Below are 17358 nucleotides of genomic sequence, written 5' to 3'. Positions count from 1 at the left end.
ATCATGATGTACATATTTATATAATCAGATGTGAGGATGGTTCATGTTGAACCAAAACCAGTCACTAAAAAAATTAATGCACTCAAAATAGATACTAAATCTGTTTTTACAAAGTCAACTGTTGTGTTGTGATAGTGTATTCTGTGCATATTCCAACTGTTATCTCACATTCTATAACATTTCCCTTTCAATGGCAGTGCAGAGTGCCTGCTTTTGTCATAAATTTCTGCTAATTTTGAATCTGTCATCTGGGTTTTTTAGTGAGCATATCTCCTCTCCCAAAGAAAATTCTAGAATCAAAGTTCCAAGGCATGGGGTGAGTTAGACACTATTCCTGAACAACTGGAAACCACCCTCACTGCCGGCCGAAGTGGCCGTGCGGTTCTAGGCGCTACAGTCTGGAACCAAGCGACTGCTACGGTCGCAGGTTCGAATCCTGCCTCGGGCTTGGATGTGTGTGATGTCCTTAGGTTGGTTAGGTTTAATTAGTTCTAAGTTCTAGGTGACTGATGACCTCAGAAGTTGAGTCCCATAGTGCTCAGAGCCATTTGAACCAGCCACCCTCACTGCTGTCAAGCGATTGAAAGTTTCTGTAAATGGGTGTGACAGCAGGCTACTGAGAAATCGATACCACAGATACCACAGGTACTTCAAGTACTGTCACCTTTATTCAACATGTGGAAGAGGCTGTTGTGGCAACCAGTGAGTGAGCAGAGTGCAACCAACTGAAGAATGTGACACACTTAAAAATGCATGATGTCTGTCATCTGCAATCGGAAGTTATACTTTGATCATCCAGCAACTGGCAGAAAAAATTGTGAAGCCAGCCTTTCTAATGGATTTTCAATGAAGAACATAAATTTGTAGCATTGTCTCTAGAACTAATATTGCCTCCACACCTTCCCATTCCCCAGTTTTAAGTCATGTAGAAGGCCTGAACCAGAGACTTCAAAGATTATGTGACAGACTAGGATATTGTAAACAAGGGAAACTCCAGCATTGGTTGTATAAATTTGAAACCATTTTTTTATTATTGCATATTGGTTTCAACCACAGAGCGACCATCTGCAGTGCAAGACTAAGTCCTGTGGACTCATATAATCATGCACAAAATATAACTCCAAACATAGGTGTTTATTGTGAAGAACATACCAACTAGCAGGTAAGATTCAAACTGAGCCAGCTGAATGAAGCTCAGCTGGCTCAGTTTGAATCTTACTTGCTAGTTGGCATGTGCTTCATAATAAACACCTATGTTTGAAGTTACATTTTGTGAATGATTATGTGAGTCCACAGGACTTGGTCTTGCACTGGAGATGATCACTCCATGATTGAAACCAATATGTAATAATAATAAAAACAGTTTCAAATTTATATGACCAATACTGGTGATCCCTTGTTTAAAATACTTGTTGTGTGGTCATGGTGCACACACTTCCTAAAGGAATCCAATCTCAAGTCTGGGATATGACGTCTTAGACTTCCATCATTGGGTTGTGAACTGCAATGTCCTTGTAAATCAGTCATGCTAATGACAAATGGAGGTTGTGTATTCATCAGAGTATACAAGAAACTCAAATTCTCCAAGATAGAAACTGTAGTTGCATCTGAGGTTATTTGGGCATAACTCAGTACCAAGGGTGTGCATAAATTTATTACAGGATCTTTCTACTAACCACCAGACCCACACCCACCTCTTTTCAATGACAGTGCATAAAATCATCACTGAAGACTTCAATCATTCAACAATCATTTGGGATAATTAGAGTTTTGTAAGTACTAGCTATGAAAGACATCCTGCAACATATTACTAGACGCCTCATCTAAAAACTGCCTAGCAAAGACTTTGGAAGCCCATTCATGGTAGAACTATGTTAGATTTAATGGCAAAAAATACACCTGACCTTTTTGAAGATGTCCACATTGAAACCGGTATCAGTGAGGTGGTTGTGGCAATACTGATGACCAAATTACAAAGGGCACCTAAAACAAGTAGAAAGGTTTGCATGTTCAGTAAAATAGATAAAGAGGCTATAATGTCATATTTCAATGAGGACTTATAAAAATATTGTTATGGCCAGGAGCATGGAGGAGACCTGAGGCTCAAATTTAGAAGAACATCAACTTCACCCCAGAAATATACTTCAGCCCTTTACGTATCACCCCCATAAGGACCCTGAAGACGCAGTTAGTCTAAATACAATGTGCACAGAGACATTTTAAAGTCATTCTTTTCACACTGCTTACATGATTGGGATGGTGAGAAACTGTAACATGTAGTACAACACAAAGTACCCTAAGCCATCTGTTTCACAGAAGCTTAAGAGTATGTATGTAGATGTGGAAGCACTTAATAAGTAAGTACCTACTAGAACAGTCCATGCTAAGAGAGACACTGCATGGTATACAGTCTCTCTAATGAAACTACCTAAAGAAATAGTGATTACTGTGCAATAGGATGTAAAACAAAGAATAGGAGTGTTAATAGAGATATGCTTAATGAAAAAGTTTGGCTATACACAAGGCCATGTATGAAGTCTTCACTAACTGCCACAGTAAAATCTTGTTACAAGATATCTCACAAAACCCAAAGAAATTTTGGCCTTATGAAAAGGCTGTAGGTGACACCAAAGTTCTAATCCAGACACTCATGAATGACACATGAACTGAAATTAAGGGTAGCAAAGCAAAAATAGAAATGTTGAACACCATGTCAAATGTACCTTTACAAAGGAAAATCTGAAAGTACATACTGCCATACTTAGTCACACCACTGCAAAGATGAATGATATCAAATATTTTTTGTTGATTGCATTCCACTTCTTTGATAAAATGTATTTATAAATAATGTTTAGTCATGCAGAGGTAGATGTGAGATGTGTGGGGAGTCAGTTTCAGACAATTTTTTATGTATATCTCACTAATAACATCTGTATTGGGTAATAGTCTTTTTCCAAAACAAATTGCACAATAAAGAATAAATTACAGGGCAGCTTAAGGTGTTACATGATGTCATTTCAATATTTCTGACAGATGCCAAAGTAACTTCAGACTGTTGGGGCCTTTTGCTGTGTGTGTTGTATATTAATGATGTGGCAGACAATATAAATTGTAGCTTAAGAATTTTTGCAGATGATATAGATCTCCAGCAATGGAAACTCCATGAATTTACCTCTACATGACTAAACACCTAAACACTACAGCACACAGATAAGGCATTGAGTCACAGAGAGGCACAATGAAAAAGAATGCTAAAGTTGAACCTTAGTGGGCAAAGACAGTGGCCATGTGTATGTGAGTTATGCTTGTGTGAATATGTGTGTTTAATGCTTCTGAAGAAGGACTTTGTGTAAGAGATAAAATATTTCTAACATTCTTTTTCATTCTCTCTGTCTGTGACCCAATGCCTCCTCTATGTGATGAGTAGCAATGTATCCTTTTCATAGCATTTGTAAATATTATGTTTTTGACTTTATATTTTTTCAATATACATATTTAACTCTTGCTATTAAAAAAATCTGCATTGGATAATGCTCTTTGACTGAAACCAGTCACATGCTGTACAATAAATTAAACAGACACTTAAGGTGTTCATGATTTCATTCCTACATTAATGAGATGAATATTAGTGGCAGTGGCATTGAGAAGCAGTCAGAATTATTAAAACTGAATAAAGCTCCAATGCCTGGCAGATTCTATAGAACTTGCAACTGAGTTAGCCTCTATTTTAACCATAATGTACTAAAAATCCATAGGACAAAAAACTGAGCTCCGCAGTTGGGAGAAACCCACACATCACAGCCCACTATAAGATGGCTAGCACAAGTGGCCCATAAACCATTCATTATCACTGACATTCATCTGTTGTAGAATCTTAGAATATATTCAGTGTTTCTTTATTAAAGATAGGGAGGAAGATTGGGTTTAACGTCCCATTGACATCGAGGTCATCAGAGATGGTGCACAAGCTCTGATTGTGTCAAGGATGGGGAAGGGAATCAGCTGTGCTCTTTCAAAGCAACCATCGCAGCACTTGCCTGGAGCGATGCAGGGAAATCAAGGAAAACCTAAATCTGGATGCCCAGTTTATTTGGTACTGTACCAATACCTATAAATGAAAGTACAATGATATGACTAGATTGAGGATTCCTTGGCAGGGAGGACGCAGTATACTGTCTTGAATGGAGAGTCTCTCACAGATTTAGAAGTAGCTTAGGTGTGCCCCAGGGAAGTGTGTTGGGGCTTTTCCTATTCATTTTGTATATTAATGATCTGGCAGAGAAATTGCACATATTTTCAGTGAGAACTTAATAAGGTTTCAAAATGATGCAAAGACTGGCAATTTGCTTCAAAATTTCGGAAATGTAAAACTGTGACTTCATAAAACACAAAAATCTAGTGTCAAATAAAGGAAAACTGAGGGTGAAATAATTAAATGTGTCTGTCTGCCATCCTGTGCCTCCTCTGTTTGGTGAGTAGCAATCTTCTCAAGCTATATTAAAAATGACTGTGACTACAGGATCAATGAATAACAATTTGAACTTGTCAACTCATACAAATACCTACGTGTACCACTTCTAGGGATGTGAAATTGAAAGATCAGATATATTTAGTTGTGGATAATGCGGGGTGAAAACATAGATCAATAGGTAGGACACTGGGAAAATGCAGTCTGTCCGTAAAGGAGATTACTAACAAAACACTCATATGACCAGTCCTAGAATATTGCTCACATCAGTGATATTCATGCCAAACTGGACGTACATGGGATATTTAAAAGTATGCAAAGGATGGCAGGATAAACGCTCACAGGTTTGACTGACCCATGGTAGAGACAGAACAGGCACACACGTGATGATAAGACGCCAACCATCCAGTGAAAATCCACTTACTGAATTTTGATAAATAGTATTAAGTGAGGAAGCTAGAATAATGGAAGCTAGAATAATACTACAACCCTATATATAATGCCTCCAGAGAGACTGCAAAGACAAGATTCACCTAATTCAAGTGTGCCCAGAGGCTTTTAAAGAATCATCTACAGCTATAGCTATATATACATCTACATTCTGCAAACCAGTGTGAATTGCATGGCAGATGATATATCCCACTGTACCAGTTTTTAGGGTTTCTTGCTGTTCCATTCACATATGGAGTGAGGGAAGAATAATTGTGTGTGTGCTGTAATTAATCTAATCTCATCCTAACAATCCCTATGCAAATGATATGTAGGGGGTTGCAGTATATTCCTAGAGTCATCAATTAAAGCTGGTTGTTGAAACTTTGTAAGCAGGCTCAGGGTAGTTTATGCCTGTCTTCAAAAGTCTGCCAGTTCAATTTCTTCAGCAGCTCTGTGACAGTTTCCTATTAGTGACCATTCATGCTGCCCTTCTCTGCATATGTTCAATATCAGCTATTGGTCCCATACACTTGAGCAATATTTTAGAATGGGTCCAAAAGTTACACCAGGTATTTGTATGAGTTGGCCGATTCCAGCTGTGACTCATCGATATTACAGTCATAAGACACTATGTTTGTTTTTTAATTTTGTGAAGTGCACAAGTTTAAATTTATGAACATCTGTAGAAAGTTGCAGACCTTTGCTCCACTTTGAAATCTTATCAGGATCTGTCTGAACATTTATATGGCTGCTTTCACAGTATTTGATTAAAGATAACTCCATCATCTGAAAAAAGATCTGAGGTTAATATTAGTGTTGTCTGCAAGGTCATTAAATACAGCATGCACAGCAAGGGCCCCAACAAAATTCCTGTGGCACACCTATGGTTACTTCTACATCTAACAATGACTCTCCATCCAAGATAACCTGCTGCATCCTCCCAATCAAAAAATTCTCAGTCCAGTCACAAATTTCACTTGATACACCTTATGGCCACACTTTTGACAATAAACATAGGTGTGGTAGTGAGTCGAACACTTTTCAGAAATTAATAATTACTGATCTACTCAACTGCCTTGATCCAAAGCTTTCGTTACGTCAAGTGAGAAAAATGTAAGTTGGGTTTTGTATGATTGATGTTTCCAGAATTCATGTTGGTTGATACAGAGGAGGTCATTCTGTTTGAGATACCTCATTATGTTTGAGCTCAGAATATGTGCTAAGACTCTACAATAAATTGATGTCAAGGATAGTGGGAGGTAGTTTTGTCGATCACTTATACTACCCTTCTTGTAAAGAGGGTTTGACCTGTGTTTTCTTCCAACTACTGGACATGCTTTTCTGTTCAAGGGATCTACAGTAGATTACAGTTAGAAGAGGGGCTAACTCAGCTGCAAATTCAGTAAATTCAGAATAGAATCTGATAGGGATTCCATCAGGCCCTGAAGCTTTGTTCAATTTAAATGATTTCAGGTATGTGACCGTTCCATTTTGTGTCCCTAGAAAGTGTTGCACCCACATATTTGTATGACTTTACTGATTCCAGGCCGGCCGCGGTGGTCTCGCGGTTCTAGGCGCGCAGTCCGGAACCGTGCGACTGCTTCGGTCGCAGGTTCGAATCCTGTCTCGGGCATGGATGTGTGTGATGTCCTTAGGTTAGTTAGGTTTAAGTAGTTCTAAGTTCTAGGGGACTGATGACCACAGCAGTTGAGTCCCGTAGTGCTCAGAGCCATTTGAACCATTTTGAACTGATTCCAGTTGCAGTGCATTGATATTATAGTCACAGGACAGTATGTCTTTTCATTTTGTGATGTGCACAATTTTAAATTTTTGGACATTTAAAGCAAGTTAAGAATCTGTGCACCATTTTAGTATCTTATCAAAATCTGACTGAATATTTTGCAGACTGTACTAAATTGTAAATAGCCGTATCATCTGCGAAAAGTCAGAGTTTACTATTAATATGATCACAAGGTCATTTAATATACAATATGTAGAGCAAGGGTCCCAACAAATTTCCCTGTGGTGCACCCAAAGTTATTCTACATGTGACGATGACTCTCCATCCAAGATAACCTGCTGCATCCTCCCTACCAAAAAATTCTCAGTCTAGTCACAAATTTCACTTGATACACCTTATGTCCATACTTTTGACAATAAACATAGATGTGGTAGTGAATTAAATGCCATTCAGAAATAAAGAATTAGTGATCTACCCGACTGCCTTGATCCAAAGCTTTCATTGTGTCATGAGAGATAAGAGTGAATTGGATTTCACATGACAGATGTTTTCAGAATCCATACTGGTTGGCATGGAGGAGGTAATTCTATTTGAGATACCTCAGTATATTTTAGCTTAGAATATGTTATAAGATTCTATAACACATAAAAGGCAAGGATACTAGATTGTAGTTTCTTGGATCACTTCTGCTACCCCTTTCATTATGGGTGTGATGTGCACTTCTCTCCAACTACTGGGAACAGTTTTTTTGTTCAAGAGATCTGTGATAGATTTCAGTCAACAGAGGGGTTAACTCAATTGCAAATTCAGTATAGAACCTGATAGGGATTTTATTGGGCCATGGAACCTAGTTTAATTGTTTTCAGCTGTTCCTCAACACGACTGACACTAACATCTATTTCACTCACCTTTTCAGTGGCATGAGGATTAAACTGGGGCATTTCTCCTGGGGTTTTCTTTGTAAAGGAACATCTGTAAATGGAGTTAAACATTTCAGCATTTGCTTTGATACTCTCAGTTTCACTTCCTGTCTCATTCGCTTGGGACTGAACACTAACTCTGGTGCCACTAACAGCCTTTACATATGAGCAGATTTTCTTTGGGTTTTGTGAAAGATCATTTGACAACATTCTGAAATAGTAGTCATTGAAGGCTTCTCGCATTGCTCACAGCCAAACACATTTAATTCAGTATATCTCTATCTATAGTCCTATGCTTTGTTTATACCTATTATGCATTAGTTTCTATCTCTTTAGAAGTTTCTTTACAGTGACTGTATATTATGGAGCGGCCCTTCCCATTATGAACTGTTCTACTAGGTACATATCTATCCAAAGCATGGTGAACTACTGTTTTAAATATGGGCCATAGTTTGTCTACATTCTCCTGCCCTGTGCTGAATGTTTCAAATTTCTTGTTCAGATATGACACTACTACTGTTTTATCTACTCTACTGAGCATATATGTATATATCTTTATACATGTCCCAGTTGCCCTTTATACTTCTGTAATCACTGTTGCCCCAACCACATCACAGGCACTGACACCAGTTTTGATTTGGACATTCTCAAAGAGGTCAGGTCTATTTGTTGCCATTAAACCCAATACATTTCAATCATGAGTGGGATTCTGAATTACCTGTTCTAGGTAGTTTTCATAGAAGACATTTAGTAATATTTCACTGGATGTTTCGTCACACTTACCAGTAACTATGATTGTCCCAACTGATTGTTGTATGATTAAAGTCTCCACCAATGATTACAATATAGTTGGGGAACTTATGTACAAGTGAACTGAGTTTTCTCTAAGGTTTTCAGTTACATCAGAAGATGAGTCTGGTGGGAAAAGAAGGATCCAGTTACCATTTTATGCCCACCCCTGCTACTGAGATTTGCCCAATTATCTTGCATGTAGCTTCAATTTGAGTTTCTTGTCTACTATGACAAATACACCACCTCCATTTGCCATTAGCCTATTCTTTTGATATACACTTAAATTTTTCCCATAAATCTCACTGCTGTCAATTTCATGTCTCAACCATCGTCTCTGCTCTCCATATCTGATTGGAATGGGAAGAAACCGTAATATGTGGTGCTATGAAAAGTACCCTGCATCATGCACTCTAAATTAGATATTAAATTAGATAACCAATATGAGCTGGATAGAAATGAAATTTATGTCCAACGTGACTAAAATAAGGGATCAATTGATAGGACACATTCTGAGTCATCCAGGAATTGTCAATAAGATGCCAGAGGGGAGTGTGTGTGTGTGTGTGTGTGTGTGTGTGTGTGTGTGTGTGTGTGTGTGTGTGTGTGTGTGTGTGTGTGAGGGGGGGGGGGGTGAAAAATTGTAGACCACAGGATAAATACAGTAAGTATGTTCAAGATGTAGGTTTCAGTAGTTATGATAAATGAAGAGACTTGCACAGGATAGAGTAGCATTAACAAGATATGTGCACTTTGTCAAATGTCTGGTGTTGCCCTAAAGGGAGTTTGTCTTTGTCAAATGCCTGGTGTCGCACTAAAGGAAGTTTGTATTCCATGTTCAAATTTAGACTGTGGACTGCTGTTTTCACAGTATAGTGAAGCAGTGTCATACTGGTGTCATAATGTCGCAAAAGAGAACTTTAAAGTTTTCACAGTGCTTTCTTTTGAAACAGTTTCAACAGTGTATGGGAGCATTATTATTTTTCGGTAAATGAGTTTGTCACTTAACACTGTGATAATCTTGCTAAGATGGTGCTTGAATAACTGAAAGTAAGCAGCCATTATTTCTCGTAAGGACATGTCACTCTACTGCATGGCTACTGATGATGGCATCCTCCTGTGTAAAATATTCCAGAGGTATAATTGTCCCCTGTTCAGATCTCCATGCGAGGACTACTCAGGAGGTTGTGGCCATTAGGGAAACCAAGACTGATATTCTACAGTATGGAAATGGAATACTAGAACTCTTAATTGGGTAGGGAGGCTAAAGAATTTAAAAGGGGAAATGGACACACTGAAGTTAGATATAGGAGGATTTAATTAAGTGCAATGGTAGGAAAAACACAACTTCTGGTCAGATGAGTACAGGTTTATAAATACAAAATCCAACAAGGATAATGCAAGAGAAGGTCTTATGTGAATAAGAAAACAGGAACACTAGTGAGCTACAATGAACTGCATAGTTAATGCATTATTGTAGCCAAGACCAACACAAAACCAATGTCCACCACAATAGTATATGTTTATATGCCAATCAGCACCAAAAATGATGAAAATATTGAAACAATATAAGACAAGTTAAAACAAGTTATCCAGATCACTATGGGATATGAAAATTTAAATGTGATGGGGACTGGAAATTTATAGGGGGACAACAGAAGGAAAAATAGTCGGACAATAAGGTCTGGGGGAAAGGGATGAATGAGGAAGTCACCTAGTAGAATTCTGCACTGAGTATAATTTACTCATTGTGAACACTTGGCTTTAAAAATCATTGTCTGCATGTTGTATACATGGAAGACATCTGCAGACAATGGATGGTTTCATATTACACAAACACTGACCAAGACATAAAAATTTTGTGTGTCTATGCATGATTATAGCTGCTGACCTAATAAAGACGTCATGTCTTATTTTGAACTTTTTATATTGATGGCATAATGTGAAGACAGAGGTTTTGACAAACAGATTCTAAATTTCAAAACGTTTCTAGGGGTAGATGTGGACTCTGATTGCAATTTATTGCTATTGAAATGCAGATTAAAAATCAAGACATTGCAAAAAGGTAGGAAATTGAGGAGATGATAACTGGACAAATTGAAAGAATGAGAAGCAGCTGAGAGTTTCAGAAGGTGCATTAGACAATGGTTGAATGGAACTAGGGAAGTGAATGCAATAGAAGATGAATGGGTAGCTTTGAAATATGAAATATTGAAGACAGTAGAGGATCAAATAGGCAAAAAGACAAAGCTCAGAAGAAATACTTGGATAACACATGAAATATTGAATCTAACTGACAAAGAAGAAAATATAAAAATGCAGCAAGAGGCAAAAAGGAATATAGACATCTAAAAATGAGATTGACAGGAAGTGCAAAATGAGAAATGCAATGATGTAGAAACATGCATAACTAGGGAAAAGACAGATGCTGCCTATAGGAAAATTAAAGAAAACTGTGGAGCAAAGAGAACAAGTTGTATGAATATCAGGAGCTCATATGGCAAAACAGTACTATGCAAAGAAGGAAAAGCTGAAAAGTGGAAGGAATATTTAGAATGGCTATATAAGGGGAAAAAACTTGAAGGCAATACTATAGAAAAAGAAAATGAAGTAGATGAAATGAGGTGGAAGATATGATACTGCAAGAAGAATTTGACAGAGCACTGAAAGACGTAAGTTGAAACAATGCCTCTGGAGTAGATGACATTTTCTCAGAATTACTGAGGTCCTTGGGAGAGCCAGCCATGACAAAACGGTATGTAAGATATATGAGACAGACAAAATACCCTCACATTTCAGGAAGAATATAATAAACCCATTTCCAAAGAAGAGAGGTGCTGACAGGCATCAACATTACCAAACTATCAAATTCATAAGTCATGCTTGTTATATAGTGACACAAATTATTTACAGAAGAATTGAAGAAATGATAGAAGGTGATCTCTCAGAAGGTAAGTTTGAGTTCCAGAGAAAGGAAGGAACACACTAGGCAACACTGACCCTACAATTTATCTTAGAAGAGAGACTGAAGAAAGTCAAACCTATGTCTATAGCTACTGTAGGTTTAGAGAAGCTTTCCACACTGTTGACTGGAACACATACTTGTAAATTCTGAAAGTAGCAGGCAGAAACCAGACTGCAATTATAAGATTCGAGGACATGAAAGGGGACAGTGGTTGAAAAGGGCGAGATGGGGTTGTAGCTATCCCCATTGATGTTACATCTGTGCGTTGGCTCGTGAGGGAATTAAAGTTCAAGGAGATAAAACAAAAAAAATTGATGTTTGCCAAAGAAATTGTAATACTGTCAGAGACAACAAAGGTCTTGAAAGAGCGATTGACGGGAATGAATGGCATCTCCATAAGAGGTTGTCAGATGAATGTCAACAAAAGTAAAACAAGAAAAACACACTGCAGTTGAATTAAATCAAGTGACACAGAAGGAATTAGATTAGGAAATGAGACAATAAAAGTTTACATAAAATAAGGGAAAGACAACCATTCAACTACAGTGGATCAATGCATGGAGCACAGAAACCCATAGCAGAAAACAGCATTCACAGGGGTGAATATTGTTTTTTGTTGTGTGCTTCTGTGCTCCACACATCAATCTGCTATAGGTGAGTGGTTGCCTTTCGCTTATTTTATATACTGCTTCTGCCATGAATTTCTATTGTTGTTGGACACTAAAAGTTTGCTATCTTGGCAGAAAAAAACTGACAATGATCGTATTAAAGAAAATGTAACATGTAGACTGTCTATAGCACGAAATGCTGTTTTAGAAAGTGGACATTGTTAACATCTAAGGTAAATTTAAGTGTCAGGAGATCTTTTCTGAAGGTATTTGTCTGGAATGTGGTATTGTACACAAGTAAAATGTGGATGATATGCAGTTCAGGCAAGAAGTGAATAGAGGCTTTTGAAATGTTGTGCTACAGAAGATTGCTGAAGATTAGGTGGCTAGATTGAGTAACTAATTAGAAGGTGCAGGATCAAATTGTAGAAAAAATGTGGCACAACTTGACTAAAAGGTGGGATTGATTGATTGACAGAACACACACTGAGGCATGAAAGAATCATCTGTTTGGTAATGGAGGAAAGCATGTATGTGTGGAGGGGAGGGGGGAGGGGAAGGGGAGGAGGGATAGCAAAGTGAGGGGGAGAGAGTGAAAATTGTAGAGAGAGATACAAATGGATGATTAAAGCAAGCAGATTCAAATGAAAATGAATGTAGGTTTCAGTAGTTATTTGGAGATGATGAGGCTGGTGCAGGATAGGGTTGCTCAAAGACTTTCATCAAACCAGCCTTCATACTGAAGACCACCGCCACCAACACCAACACAACAACAAAGACACTCAGAGTGGAGAAAAAACTCAAAACCCAATTTCAGCATTCAGCAACTATCAGTTATCAATATTAGTAAATTGTTGCCCTCATATTTACAACATTTTTACACAGGAATGTGGAAAAGTGCTAAATTTCATGACATTGTGGGAGAACCATTGATTTCACTTTATGTTGCCAAAAATCACAGATTTTGTGTTATTTTTAACTTTAAAGTTGATGCAAAATTTTCTTATGGCTATTACACCTTTTATAGCTCTTCATCAGTAAGTTAAACACATGTGTTACTGGAAAGTAAGTAGTCTTTGATATTAATTCAGTGGTAAACAAACAGCTTCTGTCCTTATTAATATTAAGAGTTTGTGTGATTAGCAACTATGAATAATACAACTAAATTTTATCCCTGTACCATATGTATAGTTGACAAGTGTCTTTCCCTGTATCAATATGTACTATGCAATCATGCATGACCAACCTAGTTCTGAAAGTCAGGATAATTTGGTGTACTTTTGTATGTGTATATTGGCAGTACTAATAATTTCGACTCCAGAGGGTAAGTGCTGGACAACTATTCTGTCTCACGGTGATACACAGATTACATATTAAAAATCTACTCACCAAACAATGATAGGAGAAAACACACATAAAAAAGGTTTTACTTATGTAAGCTTTCAGTGTCAGTGTCTCCTTTTCCTAGCTGAAGAGTTGCAGGGGAAGAAAGAGGGATGAAGGAAAAGGACTGGACAGGTTTAGGAAAAGGGGTAGCGTTCAGAAAAGTCTTTCCATCTCATCCCATTCACTAAGTCTCCCCTGGCTCAGGATTCTGTGTGACTTTCCCTAACCCTGCTCCTTTCCTAAACGTCTCCAGTCCTTTCCCTTCACTCCTATTCCGTCTCCTTCAACCCTTCTGCCAGAAGAAGGAGTCACTGGCTCCAAAAGGCTGCATAAGTAAAACCTCTTTTTATGTGTGTGTTCTCCTGCTATCACTTGGTGAGTAGATTTTTTTTTATCTATCCAATTAGCCTACATTATGTTTTCTAAAACTGATTATTTTCATTGTTACAGAATACATGTAGTAGTACTGTAAATGCCACAGTGTACTGGAGCTTGGTGCTTAATTTTCCATATTGACTCTGCAAGATAAAATTAATTACGGTTGATCTTACCATAGCAATGGTGCTGTCATTTCATTATTTTTTGTTACGATAATTAAATGTAGTTTTATCTTTTATCATCTTGTTTTTAATTCATCACATTGTGGTGATGAGACAAGTATATGAAAATGTAATGGATGCAAGCAGGCCTTTCCATGGAAAGTCCAAATCAAATCCAGTATAGAAGGTATTGTAAGTAAGTTTAACATAAAGAGATAAGTTTATAGTAAAGAAAAGCAAAGTAGCTTGGAGACATTATCATCTATGTAATTTTATGACCATCATTTAAGAAGTTTGTAAAAGGATATGAAAAAATAAACAGATAGGAGAAAATAAAACTGAGGATGCTAAATTTGAGAAAGGTAGTGCTTTCTCTTACACCAGCTGTCTAGATCATGTGACAAAAGTGGCATCCTCTATAAGAAGCTGTAGGTAAAATTCTAATTAATATGCACAGGATAGATTGCTGTGCACCACAAGAGTCACAGACAGACACAACCATAAATAATATATAGTCTTGTCTTGCATTGTACTGTTTGTTTTTGGATATGCATATTGTGTATTTTCTAGCAATGTACTTTACCATCTGCATTATGCATTTATACTTAACGTTTATTCCAAATGTTGCGAATAACTATTTAACATCAATATATGTTGTAAACATGGCTGCCTTATCATGCACAGGTGTCTGTAGTAACCTGCTGGCTACTACACCTACTGTGATGCAAGTCAGGCTACTATGACAAGCATAGTGCTTGTGACAAGCATAATATGCACTGACATTCAAATGGGGCATCCACAGATACCCAAGGCAGCTCCCAAGAGCAGCACTGTCACCAACCACTGTCACCCGGACTGCCACATTCATACAGCATGAAGTCAATGACACCAGATGGAGCCAGCATGGATAGCTTTCCCATAATCAGTTCCCATGTTGCTCCTGCTGTGGCAGAGGATCTGGCTCTCCATCAAGTCACACACATGATACAACATGGGTGGGCAGACTGTCTGCTGGGTGGGGTGTTGAACTTGCTTCAGAATTATTACGTATTCCACCATCACCTCTCCCTCTTGGATAGCATTATTCTCTTGTCACTGGAAGGGTTCACTCCCAGCATCATGGTTCCAGTGACTGCAGTGGGAAGTCATCTGCTAATCGTATCAGTCACTGGGGGCCTCTCACACAAAACTCCTGGCATGCTGTCGTGTTTTGGCTGGGCAATGATTGGGAAGTGTAACACTCTGTCATGGGTTGCCGCAAGTGTTCAGGTCACCAGGCAGCACCGCACAATGTTTTTTTGCCATTCCCAGGCCCCTACATAGCATTGGGAAAGAGTCCACACGATTTCTCTGGTCCCTTTTTAGACACCTTCTGGTTATTAGCAACTGATACTTTTCTTCATTTTCCTTAAGTCATTCATTGTCCATCTCCAACAGCTGTCAAGGCCCTGTCAAAGATTTTCTCTTTAGAAGGCTTGCCTTGCACCCTGATTTTGGACAGTAGTCATCAGTTCATGGTATAGTCTTTCAAGAACTTTTGTACATACAATGGCATTCACCACATCTTGGTGCCTTCCTTCATCCACAGTCAAATGGTGAGACAGAACGCTTTGTCCAAATATTTAAGACACCGATGCACAAATAAGCTGAAGATTTTCTCAACTCAGGATGCTCTCACTTTTTTTGGATCATAAATAATGGCATTCGTAGGGACCACGAGTCTCACCAAGCTCCTGCACAGCCATCAGCCACGGATACTGCTCAACCTCCTGCTGCCCCAAAAGGACGTCCCCAGTGGTACCAATTTTGTCAACATTTCTGTCCAGCATGGCTGTCTGGGCCATGGATTTTGGACAACATCCTCACTCAATTCCAGCTGCCATCCAAAGCCAGTGTGCTCATTTTGTCTTCATGCTTTGCACTGCAGATTAACTCAAGGCATGCCACTAGAACCAGTTGTATGGATGCAGGGCCCCCTCCTTGGGTGATGGGCCCAATGCTTTGTTCTTCATTGGCCCTTGCTGCTCTTGGGGTTGGGTAGGCCTCATTATGCCCACCTTGCCTGGTAATCGATGCTCCATCAACACCACCAGTGGGTTTGCTTCCCGTGACTAGTGCTCCACCCACTGCACGGAGCAGTTGCCGCCATCAGCAGGAATGGAAGCCAGTTCCCCTTCATCAGAGCCCCTTCTCTTCATTCAGCAATTGTCAGCCTTGGGTGATGCCCCTCATCATGGACTCTTAAGTCCAGATGGTTTCTTCCCCCTGTCATCGGTCCTGTCCACCAGTCACCCAGGAGCCCACAGGAATGCTCTTGTCCCAATCACTTTCATCCAATATGTGATGCCCAGGAGGATGGGGAACTTCTCACACATTTGGCTGCCACCCCTGACACCTCCAAAGACACAACGTATGTCTCTGCAGTAACAGTATTGTGAACAGTGACACATGGCCCTTTCCCCACAAGGAAAGAGGAGTGTAGTAACCTGCCACCTACTACTACACCTACCTTAGACACAAGTCAGGCCACTATGGCAAGCATAGTGCATGCTGACCAGGGGCCACACCATCAGTGACCACTGTCATCTGGGTTCCCATGCAAATGCAGCACAAAGCTAGTGATACCAGATGGAGACAACATATTTATAAGGCTGTACAGGAGTATCCGGCCTCTCAGTTGTTAATAGTTCAGAGATGTGTCACTATCTGCTCTGTATTCTTGTTATTGTCTCTCTGTGACTCTGTTGGCATTGTACTCTTGTTGTTGTCACTCTGTGACCTGATAAATTTGTATTTCTTTTATGGCATTGTGTTTCCTTGTGTCCCTAGTTGGAACAGTGCCTTGTACACAGATGCATATACAATGAAGAGCCAAAGAAACTGGTACACTTGCCTAATATTGTGAAGGGCTCCTACGAGCATGCAGAAGTGCCGCAACAAGACATGACATGGACTTGACTAATGTTTGAAGTAGTCCTGGAGGGAATTGGCACCATGAATCCTGCAGGGCTATCCATAAATCCGTAAGAGTATAAGGGGCTGGAGATCTCTTCTGAACAGCATACTGCAACGCAGCCCAGATATGCTTAATAATGTTCTTATCTGGGGAGTATGGTGGCTGGCGGAAGTGTTTAAACTCAGAACAGTGCTCCTGGAGCCACTCTGTCGTATTGCCCTGCTGGAGTTTCCCAAGTCTGTCGGAATCCACAACGGAGATGAATGGATACAGGTGATCAGACAGGATGCATACATACGTGTCATCCATCAGGGTCATATCTAGGTGTATCAGGGGTCCCATATCACTCCAACTGCACATGCCCCACACCATTAGAGAGCCACCACCAGCTTGAACAGTTCTCTGCTGACATGACGGGTCCTTGGATTCATAAGGTTGTCTCCACATCAGTACACATCCATCTGCTTGATACAATTTGAAACAATACTCGTCTGACCAGGCAACATGTTTCCAATCATCAACAGTCCAATTTTAGTGGTGATGGGCCCAGGCAA

The 17358-nt window shown here is 39.2% G+C and overlaps 1 protein-coding gene across 5 annotated transcripts in view; it reads right to left on the bottom strand.

Moving 5' to 3' along the window:
• Window positions 1–17358, bottom strand: part of LOC124802738 (acetylcholine receptor subunit alpha-L1-like) — a 188969-nt gene that overhangs the window by 50852 nt on the left and 120759 nt on the right. The window lies entirely within an intron of this gene.

The sequence above is a fragment of the Schistocerca piceifrons genome, chromosome 6 (genome assembly GCF_021461385.2).
Source record: "Schistocerca piceifrons isolate TAMUIC-IGC-003096 chromosome 6, iqSchPice1.1, whole genome shotgun sequence".
Taxonomy (NCBI): Eukaryota; Metazoa; Arthropoda; class Insecta; order Orthoptera; family Acrididae; genus Schistocerca; species Schistocerca piceifrons.
The sequence above is the reverse complement of the archived record's forward strand: the minus strand, read 5'-3'. Positions and strand labels throughout refer to the sequence as shown.